The sequence below is a fragment of the Epinephelus fuscoguttatus genome, linkage group LG19 (assembly GCF_011397635.1).
Source record: "Epinephelus fuscoguttatus linkage group LG19, E.fuscoguttatus.final_Chr_v1".
NCBI lineage: Eukaryota > Metazoa > Chordata > Actinopteri > Perciformes > Serranidae > Epinephelus > Epinephelus fuscoguttatus.
In genome coordinates this window covers 15962165-15986779 of record NC_064770.1, presented here as the reverse complement: position 1 = coordinate 15986779, position 24615 = coordinate 15962165, and the positions used below count along the sequence as shown (strand labels likewise).

Below are 24615 nucleotides of genomic sequence, written 5' to 3'. Positions count from 1 at the left end.
ATTGTTTAATTTGTTTTCTGAGATTTAGATAAGGAGATTGATACCAGTGTTAAGTCTGCATGGTGAATATGAAGCTACAGCCAGCAGGCAGCTGACTTAGCTTGGCACAAAGACTGGAAACGGGGTAACACTTGACCTTGTGCTGACCTGCAGTGACAAAATCTGCCTACCAGGACCTCTAAAGCTCTCTAATTAACACATGATATATATATATATATTAGAGCAAAAACTGAAGTGTAAAAGCAACAGTTAGCTGGATTGGTTATGTGCTGGACTATTTCTTGCCCGGGAGCAGTTATGGAGTGCTGCAGAAATGAGTCCTATAGTCCGATTCTTGAAGTCAGTGAGTTTTTTGAAAGGGTTTTAGATGCCTGAAATAAGGTCTGTGGTTAACACAAGCTTTTGAGAGACTCTCATGTTTTGTTCTACAAGATAAAATACCTGAGTAAATACCCCACCTCTGAATTTTGAAGCTGGGTTGTTGGAAGTTGTGGTAGCAACACTGATTTCATGCGAACATGGTGTAGTTACTTTATAGCCGAATGTTAGCTTTTTACCTCTGGTGATTGCATTTATGCTTAGAAAATTATAACGGTGGTGTGCATTTGTGAAGGTTAAAAGTAGACTTTAGTTTGCCATTGATTTTCTGCATTAATCCAAAATCCAATGAAAAAATTCTATTGGCTTTTTCTGAGGGAACCAGGGCCATGATAATCTCCTTAGCCTACAAATAAACGCCATCCCTGTACCACTCTAATATGTAACTAGCAAAGATGCCAGGAAGTTACTTGTCCCAGCCAAGAAATGGTCTGGTTCATTACCTGGTAGTTGTCATTTTGACAGTACTCTTTGATTTTTGTATGACTTAAACACAAGATATTATGTTTTGATTAGCTTTAGAGGGGCTAATATAAGCAGATTACTTTCCCTTTGGACATAGCGAGGCTAGCTGTTTTCAGTCTTTGTGCTAAGCTAAGTTAGCTGGCTGCTGGCTGTGTTGTAGCTTCATATTTACCATACAGACATAGAAGTGGTCAATCATCTCATCTAACTCTCAGCAAGAAAGCAAAAATGTATTTCCCAAATTGTCAAACTTTTCCTTTAAGGGACAACAAGCATAATTTAAAGTCTCTGTTTTGAAGACTTAAAATAAATAAGAGATTGTTGTTTATGAAGACAACTGGACAAAGGTCACAGTTTACCCATCTCCTTTATTTACCACTACAAGCAGTCTATAACCAGCACTGTCAGCACTAAAAGGGCAAGCTGCACCAGCAGTGTGGTCTGTAAGGCAGGTGCATGCTGGTTGATGGGGTGCAAAGTTTGGACAGTGACCAGTCAGATACCACTCAGGGCTTTGAATCTGGCTTACATTCTGCCCTTCAGCCATTACCAGCGGCTCTGTATGTAGGCGGAGAGGACTAGCACTGGCACTGAAACTAAATATGAAGTAAAGTTGGTCAAATGAGAGAAAGGAGCCATGCATCTGGTATGGCTTATTCTCCAAATGCTGAACATGTAAATGCAAATAATAAAAATCTACATTAATGAATTAAAGACTTTTAAGGCATCTTAGTCAGAGGTGCTAACGGCTGGTGTTAGTGGGATGAGACGACGGTGTTGTGTTTCATTCAGTATGGTCCCCATGTTCTTGACTGTGGGTTATTTTTATGATCACCGCTTGTTCGAGTGCCAGCACATTTGCATGAAGAAGGACATATCTAGTGCTCATAAATAGGAGAGCCAAGAGTATCCATCACCTCACTGGTGACAACCTGTTCCATGCATTTCCGCCAGTTTGTCACCCTGTAAAGGGCCCCAGCATATTATAATCAAGGCAATTGGCCTTTCTGTTAATCATACTAGATAAAAATCAGTATAAAGTTATCAGGAAAATAGAATTTAATGGAACAAAAGAAGTATAAAAAAAGTCCATAAAACCGCCGAGTATCATCAGCAACCTCTTCACATGAAACAATGTTTTTCTTGGATGAAAAGAACAAGGCTGGCACTGTGGGATGTTTATTGTCCCTGCAGTAACTATTTTGGAGTCTGGGAAACTGTTCAAATCTGCCAGCATAAACACCTCATTGAGTAGACTATACACTGTCTGTCAGATTAGATTTTACCAATAGTATTCACTTTTAAAGCTGATCAGCATGCCAGAACAGTACAGGGTCAAATATTATGCTGTCTGTGAGGTGCTGCCACATAAGTGTCCACAAAGAAAAACAATAATATGTGGGCTGATTTGTATTCTCACATAGAAAATAATTAAAACTCACAAAATCCCCATGGTGTCAGTCTCCTATTTGTGGTGGCAAATATTTGTGAAGCCATATTACATTTAGATGAGTGGTATGACCCAAACAACAACAACAACAACAACAACAACAACAACAACAGTTTTGTCACATTTTATATCCTTTTAATGTAATTAAGGTGATAATATAAATATTACCAGACTTAATTAGCCTACAGTCACGAGTGTAAAGAACAATTTAGGTCCGTGATGAGCTGCTGGAGACCAACGGGTCAGTGTGAACTGACCAGAGTCAAGCAACACTCATAAAAAGAGCGAGGACATCCGGTCTTGCATTTCAAAATAAGACTCAATTAACTTCATGGGTTTTGTGTCCTAAAGTAAGCACGCAAATGAAAATAAAATAGGTCTTATATACATATTTAAAAGTTGAGCTGTATGATATGTATGTACTTTGAACAAGTTTTCCTAAAGTTCCCGCAACAACTGGCTGACTTAAAGAGGGTTTGTCTAAAAGTGCTAAATGTAAATTACAGCCTAACTTCGACTATAAAAAAAAACATGTAAGAGAAACGCGAACTGCAGCGTATTTCTTTGACCTCCAAAAAGTTAATTCAAATGAACAGCTGTAGTGTAACAGCTGCCTCTCCATCAGTGCGAGCACGTCCACGCCTTTATTGTTAAAACACACTTCCGGCCTCAGTTTGTATAACGGTGTGTGACTTGACCAAACCGCTGCACTGGACAGCTCTGCTTTTTTGCGTTGGCAGCCAGTCTGTAACAATCTGTTTCCACTGTTGCTGGGCACGGACGAGCACCGGGAAAGTCAGAAACGGAACGGGACCGGTAAGACAAAGCGCTGTCATATCTTGTTGTATTGTCACGCGTGTGGAAGAGTGCTGTCCCTGCAAAAGTTTGGATTTGGCTGAAATTGATCCGGATGCGATAGTTTCAGGTGTGTAGTTCTGCAGAGTTCTGAATGACGGGAGTGAATTAAACGTGGTTTTGTAAAGTTAAATTTCAACTCATCTCGTTTCGCTGAATTAACTGCGCGCAGCTTGTGGATAAAATGAGTTTTAGACGTTTTGCGTAATTGCGCATCAGCAGCACCAGACGTATAATCCCCCTTCTCCACACTTGTCGTCCTGTTAGGATAAAATGCTTTCAAACTGTTTAACGAGTGATGAAGTAAGATATAAACTAATATATCAATTTCATGAATAAATCAGTTGAAATCAAACACAAATTTTGACAGCAGAAAAAATACCAAAGATTACCATAAAGCCTCTAAGGAGGGATGCTATATCAGTGTAACATGGATTTAAGGATGTTTTTATTTTTGTTACCTTGTTAGAATATTCCAACCATAAATAAGGAAGGATATCCTTAAACAGCTGTACAAGTTACTCATATTGAGTCAGCTGTGGGTTGATAATGGCAACATTTGCTTCACCCATGTACTCCATCCTCCTCTGTACCCAACACCATGCTCTCATCCTGAGTTATGATTTTATTCAATAGTATTTTCCACTTAAAATCGTCAATAAGTTATCCTCCTGGTGCACATTCTGGTCTTCCTGCAGCCTATTAGTATTATTATTTGTGTAATTATAGCAAACAGAATATTTGCTCTAAAGGGAAATCACTAATACACTGTTTTCCTATACAAGCTGAAAGATATTGAACTAAAATTGTAGTGACCTTATCAGACTTTGTGGTGTCTTAGTTGTCTTTGATAACAGGAAGTAGTTTCAGGAGATAATATCCACTGTACCTTGGTAAAATGTTTACATAACACTGTGTCCTTTACATTTTCATGTCCTGCTGATGCGCATGAAGCTACATATTATGACTGCCTGGACATTCAAGGTTCATTAAAGTGGGAAAACATTTGACTTTGCATGCAAGATCCCAGGACATGTAGGACGTTGAGCATTAATTCTACACACAAGCACCAAGTCGGATATTGTCTACTGGGACCGATAATGACTGATTAAACAGTTCAGCTCAGGGAGGAATTCTTTAAGTTTGACATGTCTATTTCATCAGTGCTGTCAGTGCTCTAATAAGAAAAGGACATTTATAATGACAGCTGTACAGAGAGAGAGAATGTTGTTGTACAGATGTTGGAATCAGTCAGTCCTTTCAAAGCGTGCAGGATCATAGTGGAGCATGTAAAACTGTCACTTGATTATATTGGGTTTTCTACTGAACACCTCTTTTGCTGCAGTCCTAGTGCTCAGTAGTTGCTGTAACAAGTAAGAGGTCTGATAAATCAAATGGAATATCACAGGGTTGATTTAGAGAAATTGACATGGTGCGGCTTCTCTGTACAGACTTTATTTATGGACAGCACTTTTTAGAGCTGTCTTCTCTTTGCTGAATGGCCCCGGCTGATAAATGCTGCAATCTGTCATGCTGCAGTTATGATAAAGTGTGCAATACGTTTCTCACAGTCATTTGTGTTTTTTGTTTTTCTAATCTTTTGCTTGTGGGAGTTTGGCATTTGAGAGTTTTTACGCAGACTAGAGGAAGTAGAGAAAGAGGAGATGGTGTTTTATGGTGCACATGTTTGGCACCTACTGTTCGGTACACAAGTTTTGGTTTCAGGAATACTGTACAGTAATTACAGTCTGTGCGGACATGTGTAACATAATTTGAAAGTGCAAATCCTACTTGGAAACCCTTGGCATTGTGTCAGTCGTTGGCTGTTACCTAAAACCATACTAGTTAGGTTAAGCCAGCTACATGGTTATGGTGAACGCAAATGAGAAGGCGAGGATGCAAAAACTTCCCTTTTCTACTCCCAGAACAGAGGTGCAGATGAAAACAGCATTTGGACATTTTCCTAGAGAGCATGAAGTGCTTGACTCTCACTTCAAGCGTGAAGTTACTGATACTGACATGCTGTTCCTTTTGTTACTGAGCATATGTGGATGTTTAAGTGCCTTAATTTTAGGTGCAAAACACATGGAACAATCCTAACTGGCTCACAAACTCATGTTTAGCAGACTGCAGATACTTCACAAAGACGCTGTAAGTGTAGCTGTCAGGTATTCTTTCTTTGCATTCATCACTGGCGAAACATAAATAGAAACCAGCCACACAGTTGTGATGTTTGCAGTCACTAATTGGATTTATTGTATACAAAAAGGGTAACTTTGCACACGTTTCCACCGCAGAGAAAAACAAATACTTCATAAACATGATCAAGTGTACAAATGTTTTGCTGCTTTCCTACTAGAGAAATTTCTGTCTCACACTACCTCAAAGCCCCCTAGAAGTTCAAACTGTGATTTGAAATGGAATGTGGTCAAATAATGTTTCATTTGATAATTTTCCATCACCCTGTCTACATCTCCACAAAATCCCAGCGACACCTTTATTTCTTTGCTTGTTTGTAAAGGACTGAAGAGGAAACACCTGATCATTATCAAATGAAAATATATTTTATTATTTTTACTTGAAGTCAATTTGAAATGTCTAGTTTTGCTTTAAATCATGACAGTTTGCAACCAGCAGAAACTTCTTCTGGTTAGAATTCCTTCTGTGTTCAGTGTTCAGGTGTTTTTTTTTTTTGCTGGGAACCTAATCACCCGCAGAGTTCTCCTTCTCTCCAAAACAAATGTACCAGGTGATAAAAACCAGTAAAGACACTAAATAAAAAAGTTTCATGTTAAAAAGCAGTGTTTCTCCTAACCTATTTAGCATGTTGCCGATGGCCTGCTTGCCCCTGTGTGCTTACCTATTTCTGATCCAGACGTTCAGAGAGTTTTTATCATGAGCCAAATTTTCCGCAGAGGTTTCCTCCTCTCCAAAACAAACAGATCTGTCAAAATAATTAATTAAGCAGTTTCATGTTAGAAATCAGTGTTTCTGCAATGTTGTTTGGCATGTTGGAGATGGGCCACTAACCTAGCACCTGCTAATCAAGAACCTCAAGAACAGGGAATTTCTTCAAGTTTGGCACAAACATTCACTTGGAGTCTACGATGAACTGATTAGATTATAGTTGTCGAACGTCAAAGGTCAGGGTCCTGTGACCTCACAAAACATGTTAACTCAATAATTCATGACAAAATTTCACAGAAATGTCTCATAGGATATAATGATGAAGTGCTGATGTTTTATACTTAAAAGGTCAAAGGTCACCTTCACTGTGACATCATAATATTCTGCAAAAACACCTTTTTTGCCATTCCTCAACATCATTACTCAGCAACAGAAGAGGAGACATTTGGTCAGATACTGATTAGGTGCGCTGACCGTGTAAATCTTCTGTGCTGCTGGAGGGAAGATGTGCACAAATCATCCATGTTTTCATAGACATGGATGAAAACTGTAAGTGCATTTTGACTGGTTTGTAGAGGCATACAACCTAATAATTGTAGTATATCTGATAACTTAAGATCCAGATGTTGCAGAGGTTTTCCTGAGTCCCAAATTATCTGCTAATTAGGCCAATGCAAAAACACAAATGGCCCTATCTAGAGCCAGGGTTTTGTTTGTCTGGTCTGGGCTACTGTAGAAACATGACAGCAACATGGTGAACTCCATAGACAAGGGCCCGCTGCCCATGCAGATATAAACAGCTCATTCTAAGGGAATAAAAACACTATGATTCTTACTTTCAGGTGATTATACACTAAAGAAAACATATTTATTATTATATTCAATCTTTGCCAATATATCCCCCAGTATTCTGCTCACTGAATCTTGAACTCATTAAATTCATTTTTGACAGAAACATGATTGCCATATTAGCAGACTACCAACATGCATTTTTGTAGAGTTAAGGACAGAAAAGGTGGTGAAGGTGGTATGCATGTGTTTTTTGGGAGTATTGCTTAGGTTTGATTGTTTCTTGATGGCAGCACTGATACAGAGTAGCAAGAGACAAACAGCCTGCCTGTCACTATGTTTTGTTAGAGGTGGGTACTCGTGTCAGCTTCTGCCTCAGGAAGCCAGTGGTGAAACATGCCTCTACAAATGCATTAAAAGGGCTTCAGGCTCCTTGTTGTGCTCAATACTGAAGACACTTATTCGTCTCACCGGGTCATTTGACAGAAAGTATTAATATTAGATGTAAAAGGGGTCATTCTGGGGCTGCACTCCATATTCAGTCCACTAGGGAATTGAAAAGATTAGTTCTTTTTTGGAGATAGTTATCTGTTACTTTGTGGAGAGGCTGGTGTTTGAGTGCACCTCACGTGAATCGGGAAATGTAAACATTAACCCCACCCTTGTGTGAAGAGAAAAGAGTGGAGAAAGAAAGAGGTTAGATGTAAACAAAGAGAGGAGGAGCAAGAGGGCATATTTTGGGAACTTAGAGAGAGAAGCATCCACATCCCAGCCCACATAACTTAATTGAGGTAAGTCTAAATTGTTTCTGACAGGCGGAGTGTAAGAGTCTTCACAGACGTAACGCTGAGTGGTTTACAGTGACACCCTCATTATGGTCACAATGTGGGGTGAAGCAGAACGTCTCCCTCTGTGTGTCTCGACTAGATATTTATTTTATTTTATTTTTTTTTTACCTCAGGACCTCCATTCTTTTACTCATCTCCCACAGATCAGGGGTTGCTTGGCTACCAGGCTGCCTCACACTTAACATCCTGTATGCACGCAAATGAATATGTATCTACAGTGGCCAACAAGGGCACAGGGGAGCTGTAAGTGGAACAGCTTGATTTTTGACCTGAGAGAGAGACCAGACAACAAAGTGATTTTGAATTGACATCGTTTATTAAGCTGCAGCACGTTTCTCCTAATTGAAATGCTTTGGGCTGTCGTAGCAGGTTTGTCCTTGTTGGCCACCGTAGGTATCTGTATCCTAAGCATGTTTCAGTGCTTACTGCCACTATTGATCAAGACATTCTTGTTTAAAGAGCATTTCATGTATGTTTTTGCAATCCTCTTCTCTATCTTTTTATAACTTTGCCATTTTTTTTTCCGTCAGCCACTTGCTCTTACATTGCTGCCTCTCACCATGTAATTTTCTCTATGATTTTGCTCGTCTGCTGTTCAAGTGGGTCCTCGCTATTTCGCTTTGACCTTCTTTTGATCCTCCCTCTTACTGCTGTTATCTGTGGTATCATCACCTGCTGACTCAAGGTGACCAGCCTGCTCACACTGAGCAGCACACACAGCTGGAGCCTGCAAGGCCCAAGACTGAATTTATACACTTTTAGATGTTTGTTGACCTCTCTTGTTCACTCTCTCTCCATCTCACTCTGTGTGTGACTGATACCCTCGATTTCATCCTCAGCTGAAAATGGTCAGAGTAGCACAGTGACCTTCAGTTGGATTCTATGAAAAGTTTTGTGCTAAAACTGTGACGCACTTGCTGGTCGCTTCTCCAATTGCCAATACAAACACACAGTTAATTCCCAATTAGCTGGGGGAAGCTTGGCACTGGAGGACATCACTGTTCTGTCATGGTCAGGCAGAGCAGCACTGGCATAGCTGATATTTGTTCATGTGAAGTACGCAAGGAATTAACTTTAAATGAAATGAAAACATTCAGACTCTCATACATTTAACACTTGTATGCAGGTCATGCTTTCTGAAATCACTGGTTCACAAAGATTTCTTAAAATGTTGTACATATATTTCATCAAAAGCAAATATTTAAAGTCACTGCTTAGGCACTGAGTTATTTATTTAGTTAAACATGTCCTTTGGGGGCTGCTCAGAATAAATCAAAAGTGCCTACAAATTCCCATATTTCATATTAATTCAGATGTTGTATCGCAAATGACTTTAACAAGCAAGCTTGATAAATTATACATTCCCTTGCCACACTCCAGGGGTTGGGTGAGGACTGACAGGGCAAGTAACAAGCTGTGCAGGGCTTTGCATGACAGGTAAAATGAAAAGGGAAAATCTTTATAAAAAGGCATGAATACTGGCCCCCTCTGGCCATGCTGTCTGTCTATCCCTAAAGGAGCGACGGAGTGTTGGTACCCTTCAACCCCTGAGTCCCTCCGCTGGCCTGGGTTACTGCCCTGTGTAAGGCTTAAGGTGGCAGAGACCGGGTGGGGGTCAGGGATTCTGACAGCTGCTCGAAGCCTGCCTCAGGGCATGCAGGCTGCCCTTTTCCTGTTTCGAGCCCCCCTCCCTCCTCCTGCCCCTTGCCTGGCAGAGTGGCACGTGCGACCGGAGGTGCACAGCCCGGGGATAGACTCAGCAGGCTGCCTGCTCCTCAGTGGGGAGCTGGAGAAGTGACACTGCTGACTCTGGGGAAGCCGGGTTTAGGTTTCACGTGCCCCCTCTCTGTGTCCCTCCTCACGTCCTCTCATGATGCCTTTTACACCTCAACCTCCCCTTTGAGCCTTGTGCCCAAACAGGAGGTGATCTGGCAGGAAGGGGGAGTCAGGTTTTTCACCGACAGTAGAAGCGGAGGGCAGCTCCCCTTTAGTGGCACGTTCAGCGTTGAGCTTCATTTGATCTCGTTTTGATTCGGTGTTATGAAATCATTATCCTCATTAACAGAAAGCACCAGAAGCCTGCCTCACTGCCGTGAGCCTTATATGCATACAACCTCACACTCGCACATGTGTAATGACTCACACTGACAGTGGCCCCAGTGTTAGAGCTGTGCAGTCACTTACACAAACACATGCGCACACACAGTGGTGCGTTTATGCTGCTGGTGAATGACGGTGCTCTGGGGTTAAACACTGGCTCAGTGTGTTCCGCCAGGTATGCCTCCTCAACCACTCCACACAACAACAACAAGCTCTAAATAGGCCGCTTGTTTGGGTCCCAGTCAGTAGGAAGGGTGGCGGCTGAAATCATTTGATCAGAAACATGCAGTTATTGCTTTCATGAATATTCAGATATTGTGTGCAGTACTGTGTGTGTGTGGTGTCTGGTATCGACTTTTACATTTATTTATGCAGGTATGGTTTAATGCATGGCTTTTTTCAGCAACGCCCTGCTTCACATACACTCATCCATTCAGTCACACACATTCACACATGGTAGCTGCCCAGCACAGCCACAATCTTTCAGTGGAGCTCTGCAGCCGTAGCTGTCGCGGGTTAATTGCCTTGCTCAAGGGCATAACAGTCATCAATATTGACGGCCAGGAGAGTGTTACTCGTTTGCTTTCTCTGTGTCAAGATTAATCATAGCTGAGAAGACTAGTTTCTCAGTCTTGATGGTGTGTGTTGAGCTCTTGTCATCACTTTCCAGCCTTTCCACTGCCAGGATTATGAGAGCAAATGTAGGCAAAGTAAGTTTTGAAAGAAAGTTTAAGGACACTTTTCAGCATGAAATCCCAGGGAGAGCTGTAGTGAAAAATAATCACAGGATTTTTTTTGTTTGTTTGTTTGCTAAATCTGAATGAGTAAAATGCATTAGTTTAAATATATCTAGCTGCCAGGGATTATTCAGAGGCTACATTTCAGAATCACCCTGCACTCTAAAAGCTTTTGAATTATGTTGTGCGTTTAAGCACAATTTGCCCTCACTTTACTTTAGCTTTGGTCCAAACATTATCTAGTGTTTTTGCTATAGTGAGGAGCTGCAGTTTAGTTTAGTTTTCTCCACAAGTCAGTTAAGATAAAAACAGTCGCTGAAGTTATTGCTTCCACGGATTCTTGTCAAAATCTAGATATTCTTCTACTATCTTGTATTACTGTTTCTACCCTCCGAAATAGGACTTTGATCTCACTGAAGTGAAGAGATAAAGCATGGAATAGAAATAAACATTGTGGCTTACTGTAGCATAAATGTTTAAGGGGTAAAAATACCAAGATCTGAAAAGACAATTTTCAACAGCAGGCCAAAGACATTTAGCTGTCACTGCTGTCACCCAAACATGAAATATTAGCAAATGATGAATATGTAACACGAGCAGCCATCAGTTAAGACAGGCACCCCGCAGATATTTGGATCAGCTCTGCGTCACCTATTTTACATTCAACTATCAAGGGCTTGAGGTGAATGTGTAAGTGTCTGTACCTGCGAGTCTCGTCCTTCCATCACAGGAACAATTTTGGTTTCAGTGGCCCTAATTTTTTCAATCTAACATGCAAACCAGTGCAGACTCGAGTGCAGAAATCATCTAATAACAGGGTTCGCGTGCCATTCATGTAATATTCTTATCTTGCCAATCACAGCATAGGAATGATTGGGTGCTGTTAAATGTGGCAGCTGAAAACAATCATTATTTTGATGTCCTGCTCCAATATGGCATTGCCTCTAGAGTTCGCGACATGGAGAGATGTAATTTGGCCAAGAGGAGAAACTTCTCTGATCTAGAAATGGAAACGTATTGTATTTGGCAGCCTGAAAAGTGGCATCAAAGGAAGTCGGAAAACCACAGTATGAGAAGAAATCACTGCTGTGGTATAGAGCGTTGCTGTTGACAATAAAACTCAAGGTTGAAATATTTAATTTTTACATCCATAATATGTACTGACCTATAGCCTACACATATTAATAATATTAGCCTATATATTAGGTAATATTGATATTGTCATAATATTCATATAAAAGCCTATAACTGACCCAGACTGAGGAGCATGTGGCCGCGTGTATCAAGGTTGTTGCCACTTATAACAGGTGGCAGAGGAGACACAGATGCACCACCTGTTTCAGAGCCGGACGGTGGCAAAAATTTAATTGCCTAGGGTACTTCTATTTTGAAATTACACTGATGCAGGGTTTATTTATTCTTTAAAATATTGCTTTAATGACAAAGTATACAAACATGTTTTGGTTTGTCAGTGATTTAAAAACAAAAAAAAAAGTTTTAGATAAATCAGAGCCGGACACCAGTGGTGTTCAGCCTTTGGTCAACCTGGGGCCAGTCCCAAAAAAACAAGTCTTTCTCACAGGCTTTACATTTTTAAGTGACTATTATGTGGCTGCAGAATGTGGTCTAATAACTCGTCAGACAGATTTACTATACTGCACTGCAAGTCCACGCTGCCTCAAACTTGCGCACATTAGTTTCAGCTTCACCTTACACACTAACTGATCGATGCAGTGGCTGACAAGCAACTCTCATATTCTGTGAAGTAAAATTACTTTTTTGGTGGCTCTGAGATAACGGCTTTAGTTACCCACCAGAAAAAGGCTTTCTGACAGTAGGGTAAAGTGGTGAAAATATTCTAAATATAGCATACACTTAAACTTACACTGTTTTTTTTTTTTTTTAGGTGAGCCTTTTTTAGATAGCTGAAAACTAACCAACTGAAGCAGTGCATGCTCAGCGCCATTTCATTTTACATATGTGTAAACTAGGGATGGGCAAACGATCAAAATTCATTATTCGATCATCAAAAAAAATTAACCATCAATTATCGATTAATTGGTAAGCGAGTATTTCAAAAGAAATAGCCTCCGTCTGTTTATGATGTTTTTGCCTGGCATAGGTCCGTCGGGGGGTCTTGTAGGCACGGCGGCTCGCATTGTAGGGGAAACACTGCGGCTACTGAGCAAAATTATTTGTGATCGATCAAAATCCCCAACAATCAGTCATCGCTAATCGAAAATTGATGCCCATCCCTAGTGTAAACAGACATTGTGATTCAGTGTCGAATGCGTCACTGGAATTGCATTGCTCGGCAACAGCTTGGGTCCATGTATACTTCCCGTCAGCCGATATCAGTCACATGTTCTGAAAACATTCTAATGCTGGGTTCACACTACATGACATTTTTGTCTGTTATGACAGTCACTATGTCACATTAGGCGATTGTGGAGTCATAAAATCATGCCATGGCTTGGCCGACAGACATGACAGACTACATGATGGTACACACCCGGTCAATTTTACGAAGTGCGTATTATATTTTTTAATTTTATCACTTTATATCCTCCATTATTAAGAAATAACATTCTTTGCTAGCCTGATGCTAATGGCAGTACTCACCTAGTAGCTGAAGTGCCTCTGCTGTTTCATGCCATCATTTTTCCATTTTTCACTCTGTCATCGTAACATCCCTAGAAGAAATATTATAAAGGCTGGGGTGTTGTTGCCATACAGTTGTCCAAGGCAACAGATAGCTCTGTGTTCCTAATGGTCAAAGTGACAGCTGTGACAGGAATTGGGAACGACAAAAAGAAAATCAATCATGCTAGACTTTCTGTAGGGATGTCTTGAGGCATTCTAGACATTGCGTTGGTTGCGTCTGCTATGACACACTACACGAGATGAAACGATGGATAATTATGTACGACACTTACTGCCACTCACGATCCGAGCCAACACCATACGACGCTGCGTCGGGCTATAATAGGGTTGATGTGTAGTGTGAACCCGGCATAAGAGGAAATGCAAAGGGACCCATTGTAATGGTTTTGGGTCCATGTGGCTCTTTGGAGTTGGAGGACAGGCAGAAACTCACATCCACACACTGGTGGGATTTCACAAATGCTAGTCGTTTATTTTTACGTCCACTTAAAAACATTCCAACCTTACCAAGCCCGGTTGTACGATATGAACATAATAGTCACCACACGTACTTACAACCATTACTGTTGTGTTGAGAGACACAAAGAAAAAGCGGGAGCACATAGGTGTATGTCCGACCAGCATTGGGTGCGCTCTCAGCAGACTCAAATTATAACAAGCGCTGCTTGATGACGTTGCTGTTAAGTGACACAGTATACACCAAGTTAAAGGCACATTTCATATATTCGACTGTTACACCATTAAGAATGTTTGTGTTGTCAAATTTCAAACGGTCTATTGTTGAAACATGGTTGAAGAGCCTACAATTTTTTTTCCTCAAAGTTCAAAATGTTAACAGCTCCTATCCTCAAATACTTAATTAACAAGTTGGAAGAGATTGTTTTGCAGAACAGCTTCACACCTGAAGCGGATGTGTGATTTTCTCAACAGTCACACTTGTCTTGCACTTGACCTGAGTCCTCCTGTTGAAACACAGTGAGCTCAGGGGAGGATGATGCCTTACAAATCTGTCACATAATTAATTTTACCAGCCAAAGTAAATACAGAAACATTCTTTTTAATGTGAGCGTGACAACTCCATACACTGGTGGTGTGTGTGAATGAGAGACGGTGCTTATGTGGTTTCCAGCTTACATACATGGCCGTCCTTTGGGAGCAGCATCTGTTTTTATTTCTCCTGCACAGTGAAACTGCTCCTCTTCTGCCTCCCGCAGCTCTAGATATCAGCTATCGGAGTCATTACAGCCTGCAGGAGGTGGTACCAAAGCTTCTTCCTACCCCACCAGGCCACCAACCCCCACCCACCCCCATCTCTCATTGATCAAACTGGAAAGACATCTAATCCATGCTGATCACAGTAACCTCCACTGTCTGGAGGGCTGGATCTGAGGCACACACTCTTGTTTTACCGCGTCTCTTATTGAACCATGCCAGCTGTGAGGAGAGGAGGCTGGATATTGATGGGTGTGGCTCAGGTCACCCCAGATAGCCTGATAGTGTCGGTGATGCTGAAAATGGGCTTGTGATGCCACTATTGACGTAGTGGCTGACTCAGAATGGCTGATATCTTTCAGCTGCCCTCTTTCATTCATGCTTGCCACCTCCTCACAATGAACTGGGGCTTAACAAACCTATCAGTGGTGGCCTGGCCTTTGATTAAAAGTCAGATTATCACCCTCTTACCATATGTGGGTTAAGCAGCTCTAGGAAACAGACCTTGTTTATTCTTTCCACAGTCTCAGTATTCTTTCACAGTTTTCAGTTTGTACCATCTACTGTGCTTTATTTCCTACACTATCTTCCTCTATCTTCCGCCTCTCATTTATAGCTGAGGTGTTTTTCATTTCTGTTTCACACGAGTGTGTGTGGGTTACGCGTCTTTGCACTCTGCTTGGAGCCTCTTATCATCTATGTCAAACTGGTGGGCTGAGAGTGGGTGAAGAAAGCAAGGGCAGCTCTCTACTCTTCAAGATCCCACATTAACTCCACTTCCTCCAGTTTAAAATCCCTCTTAGCCCTGCAGCAGCCAAGACATCAGCTCTTAACTCACACGGCTGACGTGCACATTGACTCACTGATCCACTAAATCACTTCTGTTAACTGCATTGATTCACTGTGTCTCTCCATTTCTTACCTGTTTGGTGATTCGGTGCTTTCTACAGTACATCTGGTCAATCCTGAGTTGACTGGAAAAGTTGATTAGACTGCTTCTACCACTAATTCATCACATACTTTTCACAGTCAAATCTGAATTACATTAATGGTCCGGTGTGTAGGATTTTGACAGAAATGGAATATAATATAAGAAGTAACAAGTATGTCTTTTAAGTGTTTAAATCACCTCAAAATAATAACTGTCATGTTTTCCTTTCCTTAGAATGAGTTGTTTATATCTGCATATGGAGTGGTCTTTGTCTGTGCAGTGCGCCATGTTTCTACAGTAGCCCAGAATGGACAAACCAGACATTCTGCTAGATAAAACCATTCCCATTTTTGCATTGGCCTCCATAGTTTGCAGCCCCTCTGCGATCAGCTGAACAGCATTGAAAAAACACGTAGCCTATTTTTTTTAAGATATTTTTTGGGGCTTTTTAGCCTTTAAAGTATAGGACAGACAAGTGTGAAGGGGAGAGAGAGAGAGAGAGGGAGTGAGATGCAGCAAAGGGCCACGGGCTGGAGTCGAACCCGGGCCGCTGCGGCAACAGCCCTGTACATGGGGCGCCTGCTCTACCACTATGCCACCGGCGCCCCGACGTAGCCTGTTTTTAAGGTGAAACTGCATTATTCATTGTTTTCACTGGTTTAAATCACTAGGTCCATTTGTTTAGAAGAGGAAGAGACCTCTGCGGATAGATCAGCTGCTGGTAAAAAACTGCAAAACATCTGGGTCTTAAATTATCAGAGGAAAATGGTGAGCACACATCAGCAGGTGCTGGTCTAGCGACCCATTTTGGATGAGCCGATCATTGTATCATGAACCCACTTTATTCTGTCTTTTTATTGGTTTTAATTACTGGGTCCGTTTGTTTTGGAGAGAAGGAGACCTCTGCAGACAATTCTGCAATTCTGAACAAACACTGAAGGAATTGTAACCGGGAGTTCATACTTGACAATAGAAGGAGTTTCAGATGGCTGCAATTTGCAATCTCTACCATTAGATACCACTAAATCCCACATACTATTCCTTTCATTTGTCTTTCTTTTACCAATCTGATTTTTAAACCTGGTTATGTTGCGTGAACGACGCAGCAAAAGCTGAACCAACAAAGAGCTCCACTACATTAGTGGACTTTATCTCTATTCAGTGCAGTTCAGGCCATCACAAACTCATACTGGCCTGACAGCCCCTATAATTGAACCATATATTTTTTTCCTCTCAGTAAAGAGAAGAAGGGGCATCTTTCAGAGCACCGCTCCTGGGAGCATTTTTGCTGACAAAACAGGGGTTGCTGGGGTTGGGTTAACAATTGTAACGACACTGCTGTCAGAGAAGGGGCACAGCAAAAGATAAAGAGAGGGGAGGAATGGATGTACCTGCTCTCTGGAAGAGCCACACATAGGCAACACTTAGTTTGTTCAGCCAAGCCTTGGGAAGAGAGAGAGGAGCATATAGATACTGATTTTAAAAGGCTCCCTGAAACAACGATATTGTATTAGAAAATGCTTTCAGATAGTCCACCTCTGCTTAGCACTAATAACTGTCTGCTGCACTGTAGAACACAAAGCTTAATACTGCCACTCTATTTAAAAGGATGTTCTCTTTTTCGATAATGGACATGATTTGGAAAACTTGCTGGCTTTGAAAAGACATTTCTTATACAATGCTTTTTGTTGTCAGTGTATTGGAGAACCATCTTAGCAAATGTTAATTGCAGAATTGTTTCATATGCTTTATGTAACATCCAGGTAATATCTTTTTTTTTTTTTTTGCTTTTTAGTTGTTACAGACAGACTGACATACAGAATGCAAAACAACCACAGGGGAGCTTATTGTGTCTTAATATTCCCAGCGTTATGAACAGGGTGGTACAGGATCTGCAGCCCAGTGACGCCTCAGTGACTCTGTTCTGAGATACAAGGAGAGAATCAAAACAAGGCACTCTTCTTCTTCAAAGCCAAATTGAACCACAAAAGTCTGTAGGAAATCAATAGTTAGATCGCTGTAGTGAAAGAGAACATGCTTGCTTTGGGCTCTGCTAATGTTTTTTGATGGCAGACTTAGAGAGAAAACACAGGAGGGAACATCTGAACAAGAAAACCTGAGGGCTACTGATCCCCTCCCGTGCTCTTGCTTTCTCTTTTACCCACATATATATACAGTAAATTTACTTTTAGATATAAAGGCTCATGTGGCGCATGAATGTAGCTTTTTTTTCATCCATTGCATATATTGATGTAAGAAATTAAAATAGATCCCATATTTCTTTTGTCCACCTTTATTGAGGTGGCAGAAATGTCCATGTCAGTGTCAAATACATGATTTTCCTATATGTGACATTGGTAAATTACAGGGTTCTCTTTACCTCAGGGTTACTTGAGTGAGCACAGGCCTGATAAGTAATCAGGGCTGATTATTCACAAGTTTGACAAATCCACAAATAGGTGTATAGTACATTCAGTATTTTAAGTAGCTTGATCTATTAATTCAAACTGACAAATATACAAAATTGAAAAATAAGTATTCAAATAAATACATGCAGGCTCAAGAACTGGATAATACCAGTTGTTGACAGGGAGGCCAGCATGTCAGACGGTTGTGGAAGCCTAGAAGGGCATTATCTCACTTACATCATGTTCACTTGACAAAGAAGAAAAAAAGGCAATTCATTTCAATCAAAATCTAATTTTTTTTACCATCATGCTTCAGTTTTCCTGGTAACTCCTAAGGGTTTGACTAATACCTGGAACAATCAATACCATCCCATAAAGTTCATATAAAATGGACATATTGTTTACTGTTCAGTAAATAGTGAACTTTAGATATAACTTGGCAACAGGAGAAATGTCTTGTCCGCTCATCTCATACAGCTCCTTAATACCTTTGTACAAGTGCATTAAATACACACTCTGCTGGTTTTAAAGGATTAGTCTGACATTTTGGGAAACACTTGATGAGAAAACGGACACCACTCTCATATCTGTCCGTTAAATATAAAGCAACAGCTAGCAGCCTCTATCTATCGTGGAATCTCTGCTGGTTGCCAGACAATGGCTTCCAGCCAATAACGTGGCACATAACCCCCAACCTGCAGAAAAAATATTTAAAGGGATACTTTAATACTGATTTTCAACCAGCTTTGTATCATAATAATGTTGGCAGTATGTGTAAATGACTGTGGTTAAACTTCCCTCCATCTTATTTTACCCCAGCTATGATCAAATATAAACCCAGATTCTTGCATTGCCTATTTCTTGCCTACAGTGTCTTAGGAAACATATTTCAATGCACTGTGGCTGTAATATGAGAATTTGTGAACAGGAAGTGGCCGTCATACTAATTCCTGTATTACTGAGGACATACTGAGATCAAACAGTAAAACTAAGCAGTTCTGGGCAAATATGAACGAATATTCTGTTTCTGTGTTGCATATTTTTCAAATGTTTTCAGAAACATATTTAAGTTTGCAGTTTAACTGTAATTCGGCATTGTGTTACCAGCCAGTTGCCATATTGTTTACTGTGGAAAAGTTACCAAGTTCGCAATACATCACCCACCAGCGGGACCATTTGTTGGTCTGATGTGGCACAGTGCATCCTGGTAGTTGTGGGTTTTCTACCTCTTGACCAAAAGTGAATGACACAGCTTTTTTCTTCTGTTTTCTCTGGTCATATTGCACCAATTCTAAAAATATTTGCGTCTTTGTACTGTATAGACAGCCTAGTTTTGTGAAAAGAGCATCTTTCCAGCAGTGATATACTTTTTCAATGGACAGATATGAGAGTGGTATTGACCCTCTCATCTAATTTTTCAACTGAAAGGGAATAAGTGTATCTCCCAAAATGTGAGGCTTTTGCTTCAACAAACTAGTGTTACTTATTCATCTAGTTTTCGGTTTATTTTCATGTTGTTGTTTTTGTTTTGGTAATATTAGGCTACATGTTTGCATCAGTACCACCAAATAATGTAAACAACATGGATTCAGCTGAGATCCTTGTTGCATGTCATTCCCCCCTTTTTAGGGGCAGAATAAAATGTTGTGTGTGGGGACAAAGAAGATATTAATTCATTAAAAAAATACAGCAAATGCCATCTAAGGTGGGGAAGCAGCATTGAAATGCCATGTTTTTACAAAGTTGCAGGTGCTTGTTTAATTACATAATCTTGTTACATCCTCTTGGGGACATTTGCATAACTCCAGCTGATGTAAACACACCATGGTTTATATTTTATTTTGTCATCTTTTTAGAAAATACATTTGCACGGAAGCCTTTGACTTAAATGTGGCATAATTGGACTATTAATTCCAGTACATTGGCAACTGCTTTTGTTAAATGTCTGAAGACAGAATGAAAAATGTCAGTACCACAGAAGGACAGTATGAACTTAGTTAGTGCTCCTTACATGCTTTTCCCTTTTTCTCTCCCTTAATTTCAGCAATGTAGCCATTTTGAGCACACTGGACGGCTATTTTACACAGCATTTCATACGATTGCTTAAAATCCCCTTGACAGCAGGATGGAAACGTAGCTGGTGCAAAGAATTCATTTAATATTCCTAACACACTGTGCTCAGTCATTGCCTCTGCTGGATCTCGACAGCTTGCCCACTTCACAGCCTATATCAAGGTACTCCTCCTTCACTGTAAACTTTTCTGTGGCACATGAACACACAGGCCTCTTCTGGTCTGGGCTCAGGTCTAACCCTAAAAGCACATAGTGAAAGCTGCCTGCAGGGAGACTGACCCTTCGCAAGGTTTGGAAAACACAGAGAGGAGCCCTGTTCCCATCTGGCCCGGAACATGAGGCACACTGGAGCGTTCAGATGGATGAAGGCAGAAAGACAGGATTGGTGGGAAGGACACACATTGGAGCTTTGTATATCTGTATTCAACTTCCTCCTCCACCTCCCTCTGGCACATTTCTCTCTCCACACCATCTTGTTTCCCTCCTGTCCACACATACGCCTTTGAGACACCTAGCCCCAGAGCTGCGTCTGATTTTGCCGGGTGCCCCACCTCCTGCTTTCTTCCCTGTTTTTCTTGTCTGCTCTGTGGTCTCCGAAGCTCAAAAGCTCCAGCTAAGTTGATCCAACTTCCTCTCTACCTATGAGCCAAATTCTTCCTAACAGAGTGGACCTACAGAGCTTTATACTAGAGAGAGAGAGAGAGTGAGTGAGACGAGAGAGGAAGCCTATCTTTCAAAGAGATGACTAATGGGCCCTGAGGGCACTTCTCAGCTCCCATGGAAGCCCGCTAGCCCTCGCATTTCTACATGCCGAGAGAGGTGTTACATAAATGACAGAACATCCTCGATGGCCACTTTTTGTATGCTAAAAGCCTTCTCCCAGGTTGGTGTTTATGTTAATGACTTTAGTCAGGGTTTTGAAGTGCCTGGATGATGAGCAGCTAGCCTAGAAACGAAGGAGTGGCTCTGACCTTGGCCCACTTCAGGGAAACGCTCTGGTTTCTGACTAATAGAGTATGCCCTATTCTTTCTCCCACAACATGCACTCAAAATAGCTCTGGCATGCCCCATTAAGCAGCATTTTAATTGTTAACACGGCATGCTCTGTCCTTGGCACACATTAACTACTTCATTTAAATGTCAATCCAAATTAAAGAAGGACCGAGGAGATGTTCATTTTAACCGGGAACAAGCGTGGTGCTGCAACCCCAATCGCCATTATCGGCTTTTAAGGGAGTTGAAGTGCAACTTAAAACATCAACAGTTTTTTTGGTTCTCGCCCGATGACTGACAGATCACTCAGGGGATCAATTTGTGCTATAGAGTGGTAAGATAAGATAAGAAACTTTATTTATCCCACACTTGGGAAATTCAGACATCACAGCAGCTCAAGAGACAACAGAAAAGGAAAACAGTGATTGAGTAAAAATAAAAATGAAACAAGATAAAAACAACAACATAATAAAATAAAATAGAATAAAAAATAAAATAATATAAAAGCTACATACACCTTATGCAGATACATATGTCCATGATGGATGATTGCAGAGGATAATTGTAACATACATGCTGTGTAGCATTGAAATATAAACCTATAAATATTGCACAGAAAGTAGTATATAGTATTGCACGGAAGGGAAATTACACAGGAATGTTACAGAGTATAATTATAAAGTATATGTATACGGACATGTGTACTGACCGAGATACATACATATATATATATATATATATATATATATATATATATATATATATATATGTATATGTATGTATAATAACATGGTAGAACAATATAATGATAGGAAAGAGGAACTCCACTTTTTTTACACTTCAAGATCTGTTTACTTGTCATGGGAAGTACTACTCTTCTACTTCGCCTGTAAAACAGTTGTATAATATCTTGTAGAGCTCTGGAGGAGCTTGGTGACTTTGGGTCTAAAGGACAGGTTATGCTTGAAAAGAACAAGTTGTACAATGTGTTAGGTTGGGCAATGTCTACTAAATTGCCAAATGGTGCTCTCCAAGGCGTGTGTGTGTGTGTGTGTGTGTGTGTGTGTGTGTGTGTGTGTGTTTGAGAGAGAGAAAGAGAGTGGCAGAAAATGGGGATGAGAAGGTGGAAGGTGGACTATTGTTGCAAATAATGTTACTCTAAGTTATTTATAAATTAGCCTACTTAGACTGCTGCTTTGTCAATTTTTGACCCACCAGCTGGAACTTGTGACATTTATGTAACGTTACTAGTGCATAAAAAAAAAAAAAAAAAAAACCAACTGTCAGCTCAGTGGATGTGAGTGGATATTGATCAGTGATGGTGGCAAATCTTCATGATGGCAGCAACAAACTTGGACGACTTCACCCAATAAATGCCATTAGTGCTGGGCTGCCACAAACCTGTGTGTGGATGAATGGATGGGGGGAGCAGGGGCTCTTAAATCATGATGTCAGTCTTATTTGATGGCGGAGAGACATTGGCGATGGATTATGGCAATGCCCATAGGCCCAACTCCACAATGTGTCGACCATCACAGGCATTTCTGTTGAAGAATACTAGAGACACTATAGAATGTTACTTCATGGGAACTGTAGGATCCTGATATTTCAATGCTTGACCCAGAGTCTGAAAAGTCCTAACCTTGCCTGCATCAGTTTCGACCATTAAAATCTCGCTCTCAAACTATAATAAACTGCTGTTTTAGGAGAAACAGTGCTCTGTAGGGTAAATGGAGTCTGATGCATGTCACTATTCAGTTCTCACTCCTAGGCTGCTGCAGTGCTTGGCTGTTGGAAGGGAGGTGCTCGTATTTGTCGTAATGCAGTGACAAAGCAGAAGCCTGTGACGGATGTTTATTTCCTTGTGTGTACAGTTCCTCCCTTCCTTCCTCTAACTGTCGCCCTAGGCCTTACTGTCAGTGAAAACTTCCAAAGTTGGCAACCGCCTCTTTCAACCCCCCCGGCCTGTAGCCTGCTCAGCTGTGCTGGGACACAAACCCCATTTCCCCTGGAGAGCAATAATGCTAGCATTAGGTTCTGCACAGAGCGGTGCCAGCCCAGGGGCCTGGCATGCAATCGTCCACTGCTGCAAACAGAAGCACACATACACCGAATCCATTCCCAGCACTGCAGTACCAGATGGATGGCAAACAGGGGTGCTCCCAGGTCCAAATCACCTCCTGCAGCTGGGTGATAGAGTCCCACTGCGTAGAGAGGATGCAGGCAGGGATTGGGACCTATTACGTCTGCTTTTTTTTTTGTTCGTAGTTGTAGCACTCCCATTCGCTGCCACATAGGTCTTTGTCTCAGAACATGCTTGTATTGCTTTGTTGTTTTTGGTGCACATTTTTCTCTAAAGGGTCTAGCTGCTTGTTATGCACCATCTGATAACGGGTAATGCATCGGTGGCTGCCTGCCTAATGACTTAGATAGGTAGAGGTGCTCATATTGGCAAACAGGCGTAGTGTTGTCATGGGAATAATGTGTGGGCCTCTCCTCCAATACAGGAGTGAACCAGTGAGCAGTGCTTGACTGCCCACCACCAAAAGGCGCAAAAAAGCTAACACACACATGCTTGCACACAAGCATACATGTAGAAGCACCAGCATTGCAGTACCAGCAGAGTGGATGAATCAGTGAGCTCTAGCATCTCGAGGAGGAGGAGGAGGAGGAGGAGGAAGTGGAGAAGGGGTTGTCTAGATTGATCCATACACACAGCGCTAGCAACAATGAATCACAGTGTTACCTTGGTTTTAATCAACACACTTAGGCTACAAATGACTCACTCGTGGAAAAGCGCATCATTTGCATCTCTGGTTTGTTGGCTATTTTAATGCTAATGTGTTCTCCAGTGCCCACCAGCCTACTTGAACACACTTCATCATTCAGTCTTTCTTTTTATAGCATTTCTCTTTCTCTCTCTGTCTCTTGCTCTCTCAACCCCTACACCCACCCACCCATCTATTCCACCCCTGTCCCGCAGCCCTCACTTCTGTCTGCTGCCATGCTCCCGTATCTCCCATTAGGAAAGGAAATGAGGCGAGGTACTGATGCAAATATCTTGGACCCCTGGCTGCTCCCTGACTCATCACCCAGAGACAAACAAGAACAGAGTGTGGAAGACAGGAGGGAGGAAGAGGTGGTGGGCCACAGCGATTTAGACAGAAAAACAGACCTACACAAAGCATACAGTTGATTGGTACACAATGAAAAAACAAGGAAAAGCGGGTGCTGCTATGTGAAGACAGAGTTTATTATCATGCAGAAAGCTTTCTCCGGCAAAGTAGAACAACAAAGAAAGCATAAACCACTGAACGCTGCGTTATTTCTCGCTTTCACTCTCCATCCTTCTTTTTATTGTGGTGTGGCTGTCCTATCATTCAGCCTGCAGAGCTATTTCAGCAGTTCTGAGGGGTCATTCCTTTTCTCTGCCTCCTGCCTTGCCTATCTCCAACACACTTGATTGTTTTGTAGATTATGTTTTAAAGGGCTCAGCAATGCAAGCTCGCCTGTTGAAAGCTCAGTTTGCTATTCATTAATATCTTACTCTGTTGGATTGCTGTGTGCTTTCATGGTCAGAAAGGGTCTGAAGAGAAATGCAGTGAGATTATTGCCATTTTAGGGCTGTGTATGTGAGTGTCCGCACCAGGAAGGTTTCTGTTCCTCTGCAATTCTTTTGTTAGAAACAGACAGGGTGATGGAGAGGAATGAAGTGTAATGAATTAAACAAAAGAGGGTGAAACATACAAATGTATTTGCCACAATTGCTACAAAGCTGCCAGCCTACACATTCTCAGTAAAGTGC

At 41.3% G+C, this 24615-nt stretch overlaps 1 protein-coding gene across 2 annotated transcripts in view; it reads left to right on the top strand.

Moving 5' to 3' along the window:
- The window catches only part of znf385c (zinc finger protein 385C), a 203017-nt gene that overhangs the window by 21774 nt on the left and 156628 nt on the right, over nucleotides 1–24615 (top strand). The window contains exon 1 of one of the 2 annotated variants that reach the window (XM_049562476.1): nucleotides 3036–3109. The exons of the other annotated variant lie outside the window; for it this stretch is intronic. The gene's annotated coding sequence lies outside the window, so the exon portion shown is untranslated. Of the gene's footprint in view, nucleotides 1–3035; nucleotides 3110–24615 lie in introns of those variants that run through there. 2 annotated transcript variants of the gene reach the window in all.